The sequence below is a fragment of the Heloderma suspectum genome, chromosome 3, assembly GCF_057233095.1.
Source record: "Heloderma suspectum isolate Gila_16-S chromosome 3, 16-S_ref, whole genome shotgun sequence".
Lineage (NCBI taxonomy): Eukaryota > Metazoa > Chordata > Lepidosauria > Squamata > Helodermatidae > Heloderma > Heloderma suspectum.
Window position 1 is genome coordinate 266,469,869 of NC_139460.1, and position 21,461 is coordinate 266,491,329.

The window sequence follows — 21,461 nt, forward strand, 5'->3', positions numbered from 1 at the left end:
CAACCCCTACAAGAACGGAAGTGTCACGTAGACCACTTCCGCCCGGAGGTCGAGTTGCTGCGCGCGCAGACAAAAGGTGTACGGTGAGTGCGCGGGGCCAGAAAAGTAGCGCGCTTGCGCGTACATTTCCGCGCGAAAGCTGTTTTGGGCGCCTTTACTGACGGGCGGGGCGACTGCGCGTAGTGTGCGGACGCGGCCGGCAGGAGGCGCGCTGGGTCTGGCTGGCGGCGGCGGCGGCTGCGCCATTGGCGGGTAGGAAATGCCGCCAGATGGCGGTTTAGGATTGCGGCTCTACTGAGGTGCGGCCCCCGGCACCGCCGCCTGTTCGTTCCGGCCCGGCTTGGCCCCGGCCCGCCTGGACCCTTCTCCCGTGGCACCGTCGGATTCCCGGGGGCGCTGGCCCAGCTGAGGTGAGCGAGTCAGCGCGGGCGGAGGGAGGGGGGCTCGGAGGCTGAGATCCAAGATGGAGGCGCGAGGGGCGGGGGCAGCGGGCCCGCTCTCGCTCGCTCGCACACTCGGGCCGGGCCAGCGGGCGGGAGCCAGCGCCGGCGCCGGAGGGAGGGAGCGAGCGGGCGGGCGGGCGGTTCTCGGCCGCGGAGATGGCTCCTCCCGGGTGGCGGCCCCCTTTCCTTCCCGGCCCTGCCCTGCCCTGCCCTGCTTTTCCCTCCCCGCGGGGCCGGGGTGACAATGGAAGGGCGGTGGCCCCACGGGGCGGCCTCGCCTCGCCTCGCCGGCCCCGCCAGTGCCTCTGCCGGGCCTGGAGCCCGCCGCTCTGCGCCCGCCCCCGCGCGGGGCCTGCCGTCTCCCCGCGCTCCTTCCTCTGCTCGCTCTTGGCCGGGCGGCGGCGCTGAGCGAAAGGGGCGCCAGTGCCGCCCTCGCCCCCCCCGGGGGCTGGGTGCCATTGGCGGTGGCGAGCATGAGGAGCCGGGGAAGCGGGGGGTGGGGCGGGGGTGGGCGACGAGGGAGTCGGGGCACCGCGATGGCGGCCGTGGAGGTTGGCGGCGGGATTGGTTCTTGGCGAGAACGGCCGCAGGGCAGCACCATGGCGATGGAAGGCGGAAAGGGGGAGGCCATTTGGGGGTAGCGTTGATCCTGTGCGCGCTGGCTGACGGAATTGGAATAGCGTCCTAAGACAGCGAGGCTGTGGTGCCGAGTTGGGCTAATCGGAGACCTTTGAAGTGTTGACTCCTGGTGTCCGAGGGGAAAGACGTTGGAAGTGTTCGGAGGAAGGGGTCTAGGGGCAGATTCGTGGTTAATGGTGCAAGGTGATGGTCGACGCTGTACAACTTGGGAGTTGGCAGAGAGTGGCACTTGGGATGTTGTGCTCTGGGAGTGGAAGAGATGGTTGTTAGGTGACCATAGCAATCAGCGTTTGAAGTTCTGTGCTAGTGTCCAGGATCAACCTGGATCCTTGAGTCAGAAATCTGCTCGGTGGCAGAGCTTAGAATGCCTTGTTGGGAAAGTTGTATTGATTTGAACTTGTCCTGGGCAGTGTAGCCTGGAGATCGATGGTGACTATGGGAGATCCAGTGACTAGTGGGTCATGCCAGCAGCAATAGGATATGCTGGAAGAAGAAAAAAGCTCCAAGTCTTTTAATACCTTCAGGGATGATTTTCAGTACTGTTTTGAATAGCATAGAAGTTTTATGTTGTGCCATACTGGCTGAGGAAGGTTTGTTCTCAAGGCCTGCTTATCGTTTTCTGTATAAACGTAGTACCTCATCTAGAGATGTGATTGCAAAGGAGTTTCCGTCTTTTTAGTGTTATGGAGAATAGGTTATTGCAATTTTTATTTGGCAATTTGGTTATTGCCAAATAAAAATACAGACTACTTTCTATAGTGTTTTATAGGATGAGATGGCTAGATAGCATCACTGATGCAATGAATATGAACTTGAGCACACTCCGGGAGAGAGCAGAGGACAGGAAGGCCTGGCGGGCTATGGTCCATGGGGTCACAAAGAGTCGGATACGACTTAACGACTCAACAACAAATATCTTATTAGTTGAGTGAAGTTATTCCCTGCTCCTTCTTTGAGCTCTTTAGGTAGAATTCCTAGGGGTACTGGCCGAGCTGAGGTTAAATGGTCAGAATAGGTGGAGGGAGGCCAGTACTTTTGAAAGGTATGTTGTCTGTGGCAGAATCTCAAGGAATATTGTGAGTATTGGTGAATAGACCTTGTAGAGGTACACATAAGACTCCTTTGTGTGTTTACATCTGAAGTAGTTAGTACATTCCCTCTTCTACTGGATTATTAAAACAAATACATGTGATAAGCCAAATTAGTAATAGAAGAAAAGCTGTTTATGTAATAGTCGGAATAGTTTCAGCAAATTTACTTGACCTGTTGAGCTTACTCTGAGATACAGTAGCAGACTTGGGCAACCACCCATTGGCAGAATAAGTTCCTCCTTGCTTTGCAGTGGTGTGATGACTTCTTGGAGTATGGAAGATGGATAAAACATTTAAGTTGCAATCCCGTACTCACTTTCCTGGGAGTAAACCTCATTGACCTCAATATGACTCCTGAGTGTGTTGTTGTTTTCTTAACCATCTTAAATAATTTAAAATATAATATAATAAATAGTTGCTATAGTTGTTTAAATGCAAATTTCGGTATACCTCAGAGGTACACACGCTTTCTGGCCCAAAGGCTGCATTGCGGGGTTGCATGTGTGCATGCATACACATGTGTTTGCACACACATTCATGTACAACTCCCACATGTACACACCACTCACGCTATGAACACACTCAAATATAACTGCCCAAGAACATTTCAGAGGCCTGGCACATACTTTGATTAGATAAAAGCAACACTTCTTCCAGAAATCTCAGTTCTCAAACTACTCAGCCATGCAGAAATCCTGGCTTATAGCCCTTCTTTTAATCCACTCTCTTGCTGAAGGATCCTGACATCCAACACTCAGTTACCTGGAATGTTTTCAGAAAAACCCAGAAGGAAAACAAAGGGTGTGTGAAGAAACACTCTCGGAGCAGGCTCTGGTTCCTGCTATAGAAGCCCTGTTTCTAGAGTGTCATAGGAAGCAGGCTGGAGCCTTCAAGCATGGCTTCCTAGAATGCTCAGGGAATGTTCTAGGAACATGGCAGCTATGGCAGGCACCATAGAGCCCACTCCTAGAGCATTTTTCCTTTTCCTTGGAAGCCTCCAGACAGGGGGACAGTCTGCAGGCCAAATGTTTTGCACCCCTGGTACAACTGGATGTTCCACATTAGAGACACTGAGTTGGCAATCCTATACACATCTATCTGGGAGTGAGTTTCATTGAATTTGGTGGGACTTACTTCTGAGTAGACATGCATAACATTTTCCTGTTAACAATTCATTTATTTAAAACATATTTATTCTGCCTTTCTGGACAGAGTCCTGAAATGTGTCTTACAAAGTCCCAATGTGGCTTACAAGCAGCAATTTAAAAGCAATACAATAAAATAAACAATTATGTGTTAAAAACTGAATAGCTGGTAAAACCACATGGCCAGCACAAAAACGTTAAGGAAAAGGATAAATGACACAAATGAATCTTCAGGCGCCATTTAAAAATATCAAAGGGGCCATAATGCAGAACTCAGGGTAGGGGGTTCAACAAATATGGGCCCACCACTGAAAAAGCCCAGCCCCTGGTAGATCTCTTGGTGGCAAACCAGAGAGCAGCACCTCTGATGCTGATTTTAAGGCCTCAGCAGGTTCATTTGTATGCTGGCAGCAGATAACCTAGTTGCAAAGTGCTTAGCTCAGGACTTCAAAGGTCAAGACCAGTACTTTGAATTGGGCCTGGAAATAAATTGGTAACCAATGTAGGTGATGTAGGATTGAAATAACATGAATGAACCATCTAACTCCGTGGCTCCCAACTTTAAGTCTCCAGTTGTTGGACTGTAACTGACATCACCCTAGCCAGCATGGTCAAATATGATAGAAGGTGTAGTCCAACATTTGGTGATCCAAGATTGGGAATCACTGACACTAGGTCCTGTTAACATCCTAGTGGCTGCATTTTGTATGAATTTGTCATTTTTTAACTGTCTGCAAAGGCAGCCCTATGTTAAGAGCATTGCAGTAGTCTAGTCTGGATGTAATAAGTGTGTGAGTAACAGGCCAGGTAGCTTCTGATATGGGCAGTTGGCTAGTAACTATAGAAAAGCTGTTTATACCTTTAGAATATAATAAAGAAAAAGGATTTTTAATTTCCAATGAAATGTGTCGACTTGATCACTTAACTTTGCATATGAGTTGAAATTATTTCATTAGGGCTTCAGGGTTTTGCCAAAAAGGTGCAGTCTGGCTCTCAGATGGTGGTATTGAAAAGTGTGCGGTTTAATGTCACTATCTTTTTAATTAGCATTGATACATTTTATTGAATAATTTTTAAAACAATTTTAAAACACTTCCTAACATAGATAGACCAGTAACCAAACAAAAGAGGAGGGTGGGGAGGGGAAAGGGGAAAAGAGTACTCAGGCAGGATGCAGTTAAAGGGAATAAGATAAACAAGGTTACAGTTGAGAGGTCATCATACTGTTCAGTGAAGCACATGCAAAGGGAAGTATATTTGTAAGATTAGTAAAATTTAGATCCTTGGCCCAGGTCTTAGGCAAAGGACTCTATATGCTGATCAGTTTTTCAGAAATGTGTTCTGAAGCCTTTGGTAAGAGGTGTGCACAAGCACTGAAAATGCAGTCAGATTTTCCGCCTATTAGTGAATAGAGAGTTTAATGCTGTAATTCAAGTCTTCATAACCAAGAGAGTCTAAAATATTCACTTTGGGTGGCCACCTGACAGGTCTGACAATGGGGGAACACAATTCAATAACACATTCATCATTAAATCTAAACAATGTTTCAAAAGCAAGATTAAAGTGCATGCAAATATTGGACCAAAAGGACGAAATATAAGGCAAGCCTATAACATATGTGCCAGGGAGCCCTGCTCTTCCTTGCAGTGCCAGCGGAGTGGGTTGGTTACTAGCGAGATGTGTCTGATACTGACTGAGGGGTGTCCAGTAGACCCTAAACTCCAATGTAAACTTGCTGAATGGATATCTGCCAAACACAGGTCCGCTGGTGTTTTTTGATTTGACACTCCGGCTCCGTACTCAAGTCTGACCTAACCATCTGTATGTTTGGCTTGGCGTAGTTTTGGATCCCTTTATGTAAAATAAAACTTAGGTGCTTATACAAAGTTTAATATCGTCATCTTAAGGTTTGGCACAAAAAAGTATAAACAAAAGATTAGTATGTGGTAAATGTGGCATTAATAGTGTGACTTGCAGCTCAGCTTGTTGAACAGGGAAGGGGCAGAAGCAGCTGTTACCAGAAGAGCTTGATTGGTTTGTTTTTCAAGCTCTGGAACGTAAGGTACATTTAATGGGAACTATTATTGAAGAGTTGGCTGACACGTTACTTTATTAGGTAGCAGTTCCTTCCTACAACATTATTTTAATAACAGAAGGTAAAGTAACAGCAATTGATCAGTTAGTACATATTGACCTAGTTTGAAGATCCTACTTCCACTCAGGGATAATTGTGAAAATCCTTGCTAGTTCATAGCAGTTTTCAGCTGAAATCTTTCCCCCCTCCCCCCCTCCAGTCTTCTTCTATGCCCTCTGCCCTGTTGCTTTCTTTATCTTTTCGACCGTCTCTCCTCACTTCTTCCCTTTTATAAGCTGCTATGGAACCTTTGCATTTTTTTCTGTGCAGCTCGCTCCTAGCAATCCTTTCCAGTAGGGTTTTACAAACTCAAATAAGCTTTTTCCTATTGTAGGCGAAACTCAAAATCAGAGGTGTCTAGCCTTTTTGGCACATACGCCATGACTTAAGTCTAAAATATGTGTCAGGGCAAATAATGGACGTACAGCCTCCCCTTCCTCTGCCCAAGTGCCTTGATGTAATTTTGCATCTAGCTTAACAAGCCAGAGAACATGCTGTAGCTCCAGGAAGGAGGGAGGAGTGCAACCTGACCCTGATATAACCAGGCCCACAGGCTCTTTGCTCCTGTTCAGATTTGCATAACCCTCCCTGCCTCTGCTGTGTGTATTGTAGACCCCCAATTAAGGTCAGGGGAGCACAGCAGACAATGGATTCCCTGATGTTCTGTATGAGCGTTTGTTATATGTCAACTTTGTTCAGCAAGTTCATGGTGGCATTCATGGAGTTTTCCCATTCTGCCCTCACAATAATTCTGTGGGGTGAAGAATGATTGGCTTGACATCACCCAATGAGTTTGATGTCTAGTGTGGGTTTAAATTTGGGTTCCTGTGTTTTAGGTTTAACACTTGATACACTGTGCCACACAACTACACATTTGCCAACTTAACATTTGGAATTCCCCCATTCCTACAATTAAAATTGAGCTTCATTCACTGTATCTTTAAAAGTAGCCTTTAAATCATGGTTGCTAAATCCCACAAGCACTTTGAATGTCTATAGTGTCTTCTTTAATGTTACAGTGGAACAAACTGAATACTATCTGGAGGAAAGTGGCAATTTCAACATAAGCATGTGGTTGTAATGGGTAAGAATCCTATGTACAGATGCACTTATTACATGCAAGTTTCTGTGTACTATTTTCTAACATGATAAAAATATATATAACTAATTGAACATTGAAAATACCTACTTGTAATTGATTATAGACTGCTATATAGTCCTTTGTGTTTTCCCCAAAGAGCAAGTTAGTATATTGAAGATTTGGGAAATCATTCTGTGGTAAAGGTTACATTTAACATCTTAGAAAGTGATTTTCTTCTGGGCAACAACAAGTATGGAAGGCAAATTTAGGGATAAAACTATTTGCTTGGTTATTTAACTGATTAATTTGATTAACTAGGTAACTAGCTAGCGTGCTGCCTAAAATTAAATCTCCAGCATTGCTAATATAAGGACTTAGATGGTTTTCTTTACTTCTGTTCCCTGTCTTAACAAGCAACCTTTGTGTTCCAATTGGTGCTACGGGTGGATCTGAATACCAGTTTGTTCTTATATTTTAAAAGGAAGTATAGTCCTTGCTGCTTCATGCCAACATGCCTTGCTGAATCGTAAGACCTGTTTGCACCATGCAGCAAACCCACTTAGTAGAGTGGGCCTTCTCTCTGTCCCATCAGCCAGGACAGCTAGACCTGGTGAGGATGAGGATGAGGGAGAGGGCCTTCTCTGTGGTGGCCCCCACTCTGTTGAACTCCCTCCCTCGGGGACTCCTCCATGCCCCTTCTTTAATGAGCTTCCGCTGCACATTAAAAACGTGGTTGTTCAGGCAGGCATTTGGGGTGGGTTAGGGTATTTTTAGAAATATGATGTTTTTAATGTAGAATTTTATTTTAAACTGGTTCTAATATTTTACATCACTGGGTGACCAGCCAGATTGGCGATTAATAAATTTAATTAATAAATAAAAAAATAGGGAATAGGCCCCATTGAGCAAAGTAGGACTTACTTCTGTGTAAGTATTAATAAGATTGTACTGCATATCTGTAAAGCACTTGGTCTTATTTATTTATTAATTTGATTTATATCCCCGCCTTGCCATCCAAAAAAATGGCATACAAAGTGGCTAACATTAATAAAGCCAAGATTAAAATGAATGTATTTAAAACAAATAGATTAAAAACACAGTTTAAAAACACAACAATAAAAGAAATAAAAACAACACTCAGCTCAATGAACCCAATTTCATCTCAAGGCACACACCCGTTCTTTAAATAGATTGTGAGATTGCCAGGAGAATTATCAACAACCTCAAATACGCAGACGATACCACCCTAATGGCAGAAATTGAAGAGGATCTAAAGAGCCTCTAGTTGAGGGTGAAAGTGGAGAGTGCAAAAGCTGGTTTGAAACTCAACATTAAAAAAAAAAACTAAGATCATGGCATCTGGCCTCATCACTTCCAGGCATATAGAAGGGGAAGAAATGGAAGCACTGACAGATTTTACTTTCTTGGGCTCCAAGATCACTGCAGACGGTGACTGTAGCCATGAAATTAAAAGATGCTTGCTCCTTGGGAGGAAAGCTATGGCAAACCTAGACAGCATAGTAAGAAGCAGAGACATCACCTTGCTGACAAAGGTTCGTATAATCAAAGCTATGGTTTTCCCAGTAGTAACGTATGGCTGTGAGAGCTGGACTATAAGGAAGGCTGAGCGCCGAAGAATTGATGCTTTCGAACTGTGGTGCAGGAGAAGACTCTTATGAGTCCCCTGGACTGCAAGGAGGTCAAATCAGTCCATCCTAAGGGAAATCAACCCTAAGTGCTCATTGGAAGGACAGATACTGAAGCCGAAGCTCAAATATTTTGGCCACCAAATGCGAAGAGAAAACTCCCTGGAAAAGACCCTGATGCTGGGAAAGATTGAAGGCAAAAGGAGAAGGGGATGGCAGAGGATGAGATGGCTAGATAGCATCACCGATGCAATGAACATGAACTTGAGCATGCTCCGGGAGAGAGCGCAGGACAGGAAGGCCTGGCGTGCTATGATCCATGGGGTCATGAAGAGTCGGACACGACTTAACGACTGAACAACAACAACAAGAGGACAGGACTATTAACATTTATGAGAAACTGTTCTAAGCTGCTTTGAACCCATGGGATAGACCAGGATACTAAATAAATAGTTACTTTGTAGAAAAGTTCAGTAGAACTCAAAAGCTTGCTCGCTATCACATTCTTAATATTTTATGGAAGGATCTTAGCTCAGTGAAAGAAGGTCCTAGGTTCAATCCTTGCCGTCTCCAGACTCCAGGAGGAAAAGACTGCTGTCTGAAACCTGGGGCATCTCTACCATTCAGTATATACTGCACTGAGTTAGATGGATCAGTGGTCTTATTTGGTATAAGGCACCTTCCTGTGATATTTCAGTTCTTCATAATGGTATTATGCTGTAGTTGATTGACACTGTTTAGTGCGCTAGAGATGAATATCTTGGTTTGGCAAGGATGTAACTTTCCAGGCTGTTACAGTTTTTGGCTGGGTTATACAGTGATAGGATCTCCCTCTGTAAGGAACAGAAGAGTGTGCTCTAGCGAGTTAAAAATACATGACCAATTAACTGATTTACTTTTAGCATATTTATTTTTGAGACTTGAAATCAGTAGCACTTCACAAGACTCGACATCTGTGTGAAACATAACTGCAAGATTACATCTACTAAAATCCAGAACATCTGTTCATACTCTACACACATGGGTAAAACCCTTGAGGTAACTAGAAATAGCTTTTGATCAGCCAGCTATAATGGACTGTAACACTTTGCTTTTGCTCAGAAGGAGTTAATGAAGAGAAGCTGACATTTTAGCTATGATTGAATAGTTATTCAATTGTTCTAGAGTCCAAAGGCCACTGCCTCACCAGAGAGAAGAAATATTTTTTAGAGAGGCTTTCTTGTAATAGTAAGGAAAATACCTCGTAGAATGCTTATGGTGGTGATAGGGGACCCTCCAAATCTGTGGTTTAGAATGGTCAAGAAATATTAAAATGCAGTTGTTCAGTCTGGGAGTGCTGAGAATATCTGTGGTAACATGGGAGTGGTAGACATGAGGAATACCTGCCCTTAACAAATTTTCTGTTGGTGCCTATTTATCTCATGGTATTTTGCTACCTAATTCTGGATATATTCTACAAGGGTGGGGGAAAGGCTTCCACCATCTTAAGAACTTATCTACTTTTCCTCTGATATATATGGAAAGTATTTTTCTGTTACAGACTAAAGACTCCTCTTTAATTATGCAGTATTGAGAAGCCCAGTAAACTCCTGGTTGAAGCCTATCACTTTAAGTTGCTAAGAATAACTCTAAATGTTCAGAAGCAAAATGAGTAGCAACTCCGTAAGAGTATCTCTCTTTTGCATAATGGATGAAAAGACTGTTTTAATTATTCTAGTGCAACTAGCTATGGCATTACTACTTGAAGGTGCCCTGATTGCCTTCAAGCAGTGGCATCCAGCCCTCCCCTCATCAGTCTTTTTGAAGGGAAGGGCTGATGGGAAGGGGGAGTATACTGGCCTTGGTGCCACTGGAGAAGGCATTTGGGACACTTTAGCCCTAGCAAGCCCCCCACCTGCTGGGTTTTTCTGCTCTGGAGCAGGAAAGATGGGAGGGGGGCTTGCTGGTTTGGCATGTGTAGCAAAGGTACTGCAGGTAGGGCTGTACGAAAGTCACTTACCTTTTCGAAGGGTGACATTCACGGTGGAGGGGAGGCGCTCCGTCCCTCCCCCCGAAATTCTCTCTGGCTGGCTCCGCTCCATGGAGATTCCTTGGAGCCGCCGGCCGGGGCCACCCGCAGCCAGACATCCAGCCGCTGGGCAGCCTTGTTGTTGTTCAGTCGTTCAGTCGTGTCCGACTCTTCGTGACCCCATGGACCATAGCACGCCAGGCCTTCCTGTCCTGCGCTCTCTCCCGGAGCGTGCTCAAGTTCATATTCATTGCATCTGTGATGCTATCTAGCCATCTCATCCTCTGCCGTCCCCTTCTCCTTTTGCCTTCAGTCTTTCCCAGCATCAGGGTCTTTTCCAGGGAGTTTTCTCTTCGCATTAGGTGGCCAAAATATTGGAGCTTCAGCTTCATTATCTGTCCTTCCAATGAGCACTCAGCATTGATTTCCTTTAGGATGGACTGATTTGACCTCCTTGCAGTCCAGGGGACTCGTAAGAGTCTTCTCCAGCACCACAGTTCGAAAGCATCAATTCTTCGGCGCTCAGCCTTCCTTATAGCCCAGCTCTCACAGCCATACATTACTACTGGGAAAACCATAGCTTTGATTAGACGGACCTTTGTCGGCAAGGTGATGTCTCTGCTTCTTACTATGCTGTCTAGGTTGGTCATAGCTTTCCTCCCAAGGAGCAAGCGTCTTTTAATTTCATGGCTACAGTCACCGTCTGCGGTGATCTTGGAGCCCAAGAAAGTAAAATCTGTCAGTGCTTCCATTTCTTCCCCTTCTATATGCCAGGAAGTGATGGGGCCAGATGCCATGATCTTAGTTTTTTTAATGTTGAGTTTCAAACCAGCTTTTGCGCTCTCCTCTTTCACCCTCAACAAGAGGCTCTTTAGATCCTCTTCGCTTTCTGCCATTAGGGTGGTATCGTCTGCATATCGGAGGTTATTGATAATTCTCCCAGCAATCTTAATTCCGACCTCTGATTCATCCAACCCGGCATTTCTCATGATGTACTCTGCATATAAGTTAAATAAGCAGGGTGACAATATGCAGCCTTGTCGTACTCCTTTCCCAATTTTGAACCAATCGGTTGTTCCATGTCTGGTTCTGACTGTTGCTTCTTGACCCTCGTACAGGTTTCTCAGGAGACAGGTGAGGTGGTCTGGTACTCCCATCACTTTAAGAATTTGCCACAGTTTGTTGTGATCCACACAATCAAAGGCTTTAGCCTGCAGGGACACAAATGGCGGCAGCCGTAGCCGCCGCCATTTGCGTCCCTATATTTTGCCGTGATAGGCTACGTAAATATTTACGTAACCTATCACGGCAAAAAATCCACAAAAAAACAGCGAACGCAAATGGCAGCAGCTATGGCGGCCGCCATTTGTGTTCCCTTTTTTTTTTGCCGTTTTAGCCTACATAAATATATATGCAGGCTATTGCAAAAAAGTGGGGGGAATGCAAATGGCGGCCAATACACCATTTGCGTTCCCCCCTTTTTTTGGCTGTAATAGCCTGCGTAAATGTTTACGTAGGCTAAAACGGCAAAAAAAAAGGGAACGCAAATGGCGGCTGCCGTAGCCGCCGCCATTTGCGTTCCCTTAGGTTTGCCGTGATAGGCTATGTAAATACTTACGTAGCCTATCACGGCTATATGGAAGAAGCGAATGGCGGCCGCAGACGTGGCTGCCATTCGCAAGTCAGTGCGGCTGGCAGCAGGTAGGTGCTCTGTTCCAGGCCCATTTCGTGGGGTGGGGGGGCAGGGGGGCTTCGTTCTGCTACGGATTTCGAGGTGCATTCAGCCTCACCAGTGCATTCGGCCTCACTGAGATCCATGGCGGAATTCTCTGACTTCCCTAACTGCAGTTGCCTTGTCATGCAGCTGCCAGACATCCTCCAGCCTTCCTCCCGAGTTTGGAGCTGAGAAGGTAGCAGGGATTGCCGCACAACTGTCATAAGGATATCTGCTCACTTCTGCAGCTTCAGAGTTGGGAGGAAGGCTGGATGCTTGTCATGCTTTCCAAACAAACCACCTTGGCTTATTTGTTCTGTACAAACATGGCTATCATAGTTATGGCCTGGGTTAGCAGCCATGAGTGCTAGGTGGTGGCTTTTTCACTAATGGAAGCTGACTTTCTCAGGATGCTGAGTTGTGAGGCCAACCCTGCTGTGGTTCTTCTGTGGAGTTGTAGAATAGCCACAGCTGTTCCTACTTCTCAAACAACAGCACTAGATGTTCTCAAGAAGGTGGTGTAAGTAATCATTTGTTCCAACCATTATGGTCATTACAATAATCACAAACAAAACATATTATGAAGTGATTAGTAGCATCTATAAAATACAGAGAATTACATTTCCCCTCAAATTTAAAAATAAACCAAGACATGTACTCTACATAATTACAGTTCACCAAGGTATTCTTAACACGCTTTTTTGTCAGCTTTTGGACAGCTACTGCAAATCTGGCTACTCCATCAAATATCTTGATTAGACAGAAAAACATAGGGTTGGATCGAGAGTTAGTCATGCATAGAGTACACCCATTAAAATCATTGGGACAAGTTAGTGATAAAAGTATTTCAGTGGGTCTACACTAGGCATGACTAAGACTGGACCCGACCCAACTTCACCGTTGGCATTGGATATATCCTTTACCAGGTGCAAAATGATATTTCCTTGGTCCAAAGTATAAAGAACAATATAACAAATAGTTTATATTTTTCTTGGGAATCATTGTCTTTCATGTTAGATAGCTCTTTACAGTGAGGGGGCTACAAATACAAAGGCAGTCTCATACTGGAGTTCTTTATCACATCCCTCCAAATATTGTGAGGTCATAGCTGAAATTTCTGTTGCACAAAGGCGTTACAAGAAGAATGGCTGTCAATTCTTATAGATAAATATCCCATGGGTTTGAGACTTTTAAAAGACACCAGTATGCAGAAGATGAATTCTGATTTGCCTGAAGATATTGTTGAGTATACATATCCCAGAATTTATTTTTTAGAATGATGTTTTTGAGCCTGATCAAGAGGCCACACCCTAGGTACTTAATACCTCAAGTCCAATACTAGTATTTGCTATTCACGGTTAAATAGCCAGTTGTCTTGATTATGGGATGTCACCTATTCCAGAAAACATTTCTTATGGAGCAATCCAATGTGGAGAGTTGGCTGCCTCTGAATTTGGAGGCGACCGCCTGTCCAATGCACAGTGGGAGGAGCACAGAGGGGATCCTCTTCTCCACACTCCAGCTGCCCTGCACTCACAGCTATTTTGGCTGTCTAGCCTTGGGAGGTCAGAGCACGGGGTGGGGAGGCTGGATGACACATAGGAAGCTTCGGACTGGCACTTGCGCACTCCCCGTCCCTGGGAATGCCCCCTTTTGCCCTGCTCCACGCTGCTCTTCTGAGCGCAGGGCCTGGGGATGATTTGCATCGCCTATGAGGTAGAAGGGATCGGGAGGCGGTTCTTTGGGAACCGACCTTGGAGCATGGGCTCCAAGGTCAGTTCCCGGAAACCAACCAGTGCTATGGCCGTCTAGCCGCTGACTAGTGGCCATAGGATTGTGCTCTTATATTCTTCTCCATGTTAAAAGTGTGTAATAATACAAAATACTGTATTTTGTATTCGTGACATAATACAGAGACATAATTGTACAATCATGATGCTAATCACCACTCAAACACTGGCCACATTTGGACATCACATTAAGCCATGGTGGCTTAATAAGCTATTCACAGTAGCTTAATTTTGAAATAGTACATGATCCCCTGCCACATAACTGGGCTAATAAGCTACTGTAAGTAGCTTATTAAGCTACTGTGTGTAATCTGAGTCAACCCTCTGCCTTCTGTCCCACTGAAGTCCTCCTGCCTGAACTGTGGTGCTGTTTCACCCATTGACAGCATTACAGCAGTCTGTTTTGACCTTCCACAGTATCCCAATGAGAGGGGAGAGGTGCGGGGTGAAGCACAGGGGCTTGATTCAGCATTTCCAGCATCACCCCAACAAGAAGGTGGTGGCTCTGAAGCACTGGAAGTTTGCAGGATTGGGACCAAACGTCTTACATAGCCTCCCCTAGTTGGGAGGCACCCAATGCACCATCCCTGTGTGCTTACTCAAATAGGAGAGGAAATCCTGTGTGCAACAAAAAGGGGGTGGTGGCTGTAAAACCTTGGAGGTTTGCAGGATCGGGACCACATGCAGCCTGTTCTAGTCAAGAGACATCCAATGCACCATCAGAACCCTGCGCAATTACCCCAGAGGAGGGAAAATCCTGGGTGCACCAAAAAGCAAGTAGTACAAATAAAACCTTGGGAGTTTGCAGAATTGGGACAAAACCCTCAGTTGCGCATTTCCCTCCATAGCCATTGCTGGCATAGATACCTTTATGTCCCAAATCAACAACAATAAAGTGAAGTTGTGCATTTCATGACCCCCCCCCCCAAGACATTGCTGGAGCTGCTTCTGTTCACTATAGTGCTAAAGTGGTATTGTGCTTTAGCTCTAAAGAGAAATTGTGCAAAAGCCCCCCCCCCCATACCCATTGCTGGCTTGAAGCTTTTATTGTCTCAAAATCACTAAAGCTATAGCGCTTTAGCATTATATTGGATTTGCACATTTCACCCCCCCACACACACACACACACACTGCTGGCAGAGCCACTTCTTTTTGTTATAGCACTTTTGTGCTAAAGTGAAATTGTGCAAAAGTGAAATTGCACAAAAGCAAAATTACACATTCTTCCCTCCATAGCTATTTTTCTCCTTCAAGGAAAAGTGCGCATAACAGGAAAAACTCTCTGAAAGTTTGCTGGAATGTGGCAAAATTGCACAGGTGGGGTGCCTTCATGGGGATCCTCCAGATGCTGTAGTAGATTATTGTGGAGCTGTGCTTTTCTTCATGGAAAAGTGAGCAGTTCTTTATTTCCTTTCCTTTATTTCCCAAGTTGCGCCGTTTCAAAGTAGTGATCGGTTAAGTCTGTTATAGTGTAACTTCACTGTAACAAAGTAGCATGGTAGAGCAAGGCTGTCATTGTACTTTGGGAAAGCTGTCGTTTTGTAAGTGTAGCTTGGTATCAGGGAAGGCTCTGCTTGTTTGGCTGTGGTTGTCCCTCAGTCACTTGTCATATCTCAGAAAAAGAGCTCTGCAGGCTGGAGCAGAGTGGCCACGAAGGTTTTGATTGCTCTTGCCAGGTGACTCTGTAGATGATCCAAATAAGACATGGTGTTGTATCTGTATTGGAGTTCCAGAGCTTTAGCTTTTGTGGTTTTGTCAAATGCAGTTTGTGAGATCTATACATGAAGCTTAAAGATATTTCTTAGAGCTCTTGGTATGCTTACTATTAAGATGGTTTAAAATATAATATTTGTTAGTTCTACTCTTTCCATGCTTGAAGCCTGCCTGTTACTCAAAAATAACATTGTTAGGCTCCACCCATTCTCCTAATCTTCTCAATGGGTAGTTCTGTGTACCATTTAGACATTATATCTAACAGATATTTGAGCCTATAATTACCAGGGTAACCCCTTCTTTATCATTTGATGCTGTTATACACATTTCTTTGAAACCAGCCATAAGTATTGATGTAAGAAAACAGTTTTGGCAGCACAGGTGCCCGCCAATTTAGATTATCATGAAACAATTCTGGAAAAAGTGTATATTAACCAGGGGCTTTATTGCACTGCAGCACTTTAATCTTTAACATCTGAAGGTGTTACTACTACTACTACTGGAGCAGTTCCAGGAAATTACAAATAAAGATGTATGAAGGATGACTTCATTGGATATTAGGGACTTGCCTGAACTGAAACCTTGAGTGAACCAATTACCAGCCTAAATCTGGGTATCAGTCCTAAATTTCAAATGGTTAGAGTTTAGTGCCACTATGAACCAATTATTTGTGGCATCTTTTCCTACTGCAGCTTGTTCTAGCTCTTGCCAAAGGTATTTAAAGTGAAACATTTTCTTTGATAACACTGATTAATATCGGAGTGTCCAGAAGGTTGATGCGGGGGATCAGCTGGATAATTTGAAGTAGATTGGCAAAGATTTCTGGTTCCCAGTTTAGCAGTGGAAACAACAAAGTAACTCTCCTTCCCACTCACAGATTATACTGCTGAAATGAAGAAAGCTGGGGTGGGGGTAACCAGAAGTGGATTTTTGTGTGGAAGGACTGTAAACGGTTCAATTCTAGGTTCAGAATTCTTTAATTCTAAGTGTATGTCTTTGGCACCTGGCTCCAGTTGGTGGATCTTGGGATTCTAGTAAAAATCAGAATAGATCTCCAAACCTGTAGTCTGCCCATTCCTATTTGGAGTAACATTAGACCAGTCTCGTTAAGTTTTGCTTTTCACACTCATGTGCATGATTCTTGTTTTCCTCTTCTGCATTTGTCATACCGTTCTGCACTGGGCTTTGATTTCTTAACAGCCCCGTGGTCTTAATAGTGGGTCGGTTCACACATCACGATAAGCCATGCTAAAAAATAAGCCTTGGTTGGTTGTTTATTCACTAACCCACGTTACTTCTGACAAAACGATCAGGCGCTCTTGCAGCTTGCTATGGTTTGTTTTCCCCTTAGCCCTCTTGCCTGTTCTCGGCACGTATCCCAAGAGCCCTCATGGCTTCACTACATCAGCAGGCTTTTTACTATTGATACACTTTAGGCCGGTTTACTCATCACACTAAGCCACCCTGCGAATAAGCTGCCATGGGTTGGTTGTTCACTGAACAACCCATGGTACTCCTGACAGACAATAGGGCTTGCTGTGGCTTGTTCCGCCCCCCCCCCATTCCCCCTCGGTCTTCCTGCTGGCCCTGGCACATACCCCAGGGCCTTTGTGGCAGAACTCCTTGTTGCTTCGGTCCCTACATCAGCACCCTTTCTGCAATTAGTCTGCTGGGGTTGCACGCTACCAAGAGAAGCTTCCCCCCCACATCAGATCGTCAAGTGGAATTAATTTTCGGAGCCCATATGAAGGTGGGAATTTGTTCACCAGCTTTTTTTCCTGGGGAATTTTGCTGTTCCCTAAGAGCACCTCTCTGATATTCAGCCCAGCATACTGAGATTCCTCTTTGTCAATTTCATCCTTTGTTTTGGGGCTTGCCTTGCTAGCAAACACCTTCTTTTTAAAGACTGCTTTATATTACGCAGACGTTGGCTAGGGCCAAGAGGCTGTGAGATTTCACCTGGGTTCCTGCTGGCTTCCTGAGCTGTCCTTCAGCCTTACCTCCATCTGCTGCCCCTCCCCTTGGCAAGTATTTAAGGTGTGGCTGCCAGAGGCAATGCCTCTGCAGCATGCAAAGTGCGGCGCTAAGTGTGCCCTTGTGCTGCACTTCCGGACGCACGAGGGACGCATGAGTCCTCTCTCTCTCTCTCTCTCTCTCTCTCCTGTTTAGGCTGTGGTGTTTATTTTAATTATGTTTTAAACTCAGAAGCAGGGCAAATTAAGGGCGGATAATGCTGCATCTGGAACTTCACCTAAACCTAAACAACTTTGTATTGATGATTTTATAACCCACTCTTTTACACCAGCTGTATACAGACTTGTGCAGCAGGACCAACCTTTTTTTTTAAAGAGCCCATGCCAATATTTGATAAAATCTCAGAACACATCGGTGATCTTATGGCACAAGCTTTGGGTGAACCACTTGTCAAGAGCCTACTCTCTGGCTGACTTAATTTGTGTCCTCTTCAAGAATACTGAATTACCATCAGAATAGATGGGATAGGTCACAGGGTGAAGGGAATGCTCTACCTCTGCTCAAGTTGCATTTTCATGAAGGATTAGCTACCTTGGAAAAACTATTCCCACCTCCTTGATGAAGCTGCTTTGTTAGCATGGTTTAAGCTTTTGCTATCCAAGACGCAGGAATTATCCATTAGGGGTCTACTTTTCCTGCAAGATTCTCTGTTCACTCTCATGAGATGAGAGGGGTGTTCTTACTTCAACACTGGCACACTCCCACTCAGGGGTAACTCCTCCTTTGGACATTTGCTCAACCCCTCGATCCCACCCAGTTTCTTTAAACTGATGACTAAGCGGTAGATGGGTTGAAAAAGAGATTCTGTCTTGCAATATTTCTGGATGGCATGGCCAGATAGTGGACAAAGAGGTCATTACATATCCACAACACTTTCAGATAATTTTCTTATAAGAAACTTGCGTGGAGGATGCTTCCTGTCTACAGTTGCAGGGTTACAGGGCATTCTCTAAAGCCGCTGTCAGATGTCACAAAAAGGGCCGCTGCTGTGATGAGCTGGCAGTGTTTGTTTCAGTAGAACTAGATGGTAGCTGCTGAATGGTAGAACCCCAGTTTCATAACATCCTGATGTTACAGGTTATCACTAATGGTACCTCCCTTTTCTGTATTAATTAATTTATGTATTTATTTCATTAATACCAGAGAACTCATCACCGTCACCCCGAGATGTGTGGTTATCTTTGGAATCTGTTTCGGGTAATTACGAATGCCACTCTGACCATTCCCACATTATTGGAGCTGTTTAATAATTTTGGTATTTGTCTGGACAATCTATTCCGTCTGGACAGGCATTCTCAAGACAGGATGTTTAACAGGAATGGTCATATTCTTATGCCGGGTTACAAGTGCTTCCTCTTAATTTTGAATGGCAGTTCGAAGGATATATCTGCCAGGCATTATACATTCCTTTCTTCTAGGGGAGCCAGTGTAGTAGATTATTTTTTGATTTCTCAAAATCCAATTCTGGATGTAAAAAGTCCCAACTGTACTGGGACTGAGAAAGAGAAATCAAATCCTAGTGGGTCATTTGGAGGTCTTGGGGGTTATCAGCAAATTACCAAGTACCTAAAACCTTTTCTGGTACAGTCTGGCCCGGTGCCTGCCCCATTGCCAGGTAGAACTAGCTGGTATGATAGGGAATGCAGGAATATGAAAAAGGAATGAGCGAGGATTACCCATAGCTTTAAGCCCTCTAGATCAGAGGAGTATTATAAGACTTTGATTATAACTTGTTCATCTTATAAGTCTCTAATGAAAAAGAAGGCTGAGTCTATTATCCAAAGATGGATGGAGCTGGGATTGGTGGTGAGATAAAATGATAACGTAAAATGTTTGGAATTTGATCAATTCAGAACTACAGTTTTCTATGCCCAAATTAGAATCTCAGATCCCTGGTTCGTTCATTCATTCATTCATTCATTTAATTTTATACTGCTCAATAGCCGAAGCTCTCTGGGCAGTTCACAGAAATTAAAACCAAAGCACACACAATAAAACAATATAAAATATATAAAACATTAAAACCACAGTATAACAATACAACCAGAATAAAACCAGCATAAAACCTAGCAGCAGTGCTGGGATTTAAAATACACATTTAAAACAGCAAAGCTAAAAGTCTAGAAAGTTGAAATACTAAAATGCCTGGGAAAATAAGAAGGGCTTCACCTGGCACTGGAAAGAATACAGTGTAGGTGCCAGGTGAACCTCACTAGGGAGCTCATTCCAGGTGCCACAGCAGAGAAAGCCCTCCTCCTAGTAGCCACCCACCTCACTTCCTTTGGCAGGGGCTCACGGAGGAGGGCCGCTGAGGATGATCTTAAGGTCCAGGCAGGCACATATGGGAGGAGGTGATCCTTCAGATAACCTGGCCCCAAGCTGTTAAGGGTTCTGAATGTTAATACCAGCACTTTGAATCGAGCCGGAAATGGACTGCCAGCCAGTGCAGCTGAAAGAGTACTGGTGTAATATGAGCTCGTAGGCCAGTCCCTGTTAACAATCTTGCTGCCCTATTTTGGACCAGCTGAAGTTTCCGGGCCGTTTTCAAAGGCAGCCCCATGTATAACGCATTTCAGTAATCCAGACGAGAAATTATCAGAGCATGGATAACTGTAGCTAAGCTATCTCTGTCCAGATAAGGGCGTAGTTGGTATGCCAACCTAAACTGATAAAAAGTGCTCTGTGCCACTAAATTCACCTGTGCCTCAAGTGACAGTACTGGATCCCAAAGCACCCCCAAACTATGAACCTGATCCTTTAGGGGGAGTGCAACCCCTTCCAGAACAGGTTGAATATCACCTAGCTGGGCAGATGAACCACCCACTAACAATACCTCCGTCTTGTCTGGATTGAGTTTCAGTTTATTGGCTGTCATCTAGTCCATTACCGTGCCCAGGCACTGATTCAGAACAGCCACTGCCTCACCTGAGTTTGATGAGAAAGAGAGGTAAAGCTGGATGTCATCCGCATATTGATGGCACCTCAGCCCACACCTCCAGATAACCTCCCCCAGCGGTTTCATGTAGATGTTAAGCAGCATGGGGGATAAAACAGAGCCCTGTGGAATCCCATGGCATAATTGCCATGGCACAGAGCAATAATCGCCCATTCATTATGGAAACATTAATTATGGTTCATTATGGCAACAACATTTTGAAAACATTTTCCAGGGACCCACCCCTGTAGAGGTTAATCCTGTTTGTATGGATCTCCCTGACTGGCCACCGGTCTCAGTCTTTGAGATCAAGCATTTACTCTACAACCTGGTATCCGGCAAAGCACCCAGGGAAGATATGCTCCCCCTGAGAATTATTTAAATGCAGTCTTGCCTGGTGGGCCCCAGTGCTGGTGAAGCTGTTTTCATATAATAGTCTAACTGGAATCATCCCTGCCGGGTGGGGGTCCAACATTATAGTTCTGCTGCACAAAAAGGGAGAAAGATCAGACCCTAAGAATTATAGGCCAGTTAGCCTTTTGGACATAGTTTCTAAAGTGTACGGAAGATTCCTGTTGAATAAATTGGAAACGTGGCCAGAAGAAAACAACATCCTTGCCAATGAACAAGTGGCTTTTTGGCGGGGAAGGAGCGCAAGTGACCCATGTTTTGTGCTTTCCCATTTGATTTGTAAAAGTCTGAATAGGCCTGTAAGTAGATTGTATGTAGCCTTTGTGGATTTTACTTCTGCATTTGATCTAATAGACAGAAACCGTTTATGGGAAAAATTGTCATATACAAACATTGATAATCGGCAGCTGTTTTTGGTGCAGAAAATCCACTCTCATACAGATCTGAAAGTTCATACTGGTCTGTCAGAAGTGCTTTCTGGAAAAGTCAACACCAGAAGAGGTGTTAGACAGGGCTGCATACTGGCCCCCTTTCTGTTCAATTTTTATGTGAATGGTTTAGTGGCTGATTTAAGTTCCGTGGATCACTTCCCTCCATTTTTGGGATCCCAAAAGATACAAATGTTACATTATGCAGATGATATGGCCCTTCTCTCAACCACCCTAGTAGGTCTAAGG

At 44.7% G+C, this 21,461-nt stretch overlaps 1 protein-coding gene across 2 annotated transcripts in view; it reads left to right on the forward strand.

Annotated features, from left to right (window-relative positions):
- The first annotated feature begins 208 nt into the window (after positions 1-208).
- STAG1 (STAG1 cohesin complex component) overlaps positions 209-21,461 on the forward strand; it is a 206,531-nt gene continuing 185,278 nt past the window's right edge. For both annotated transcript variants that reach the window (XM_084846851.1, XM_084846852.1), the window contains exon 1: positions 209-410. The gene's annotated coding sequence lies outside the window, so the exon portion shown is untranslated. The remainder of the gene's footprint in view (positions 411-21,461) is intronic.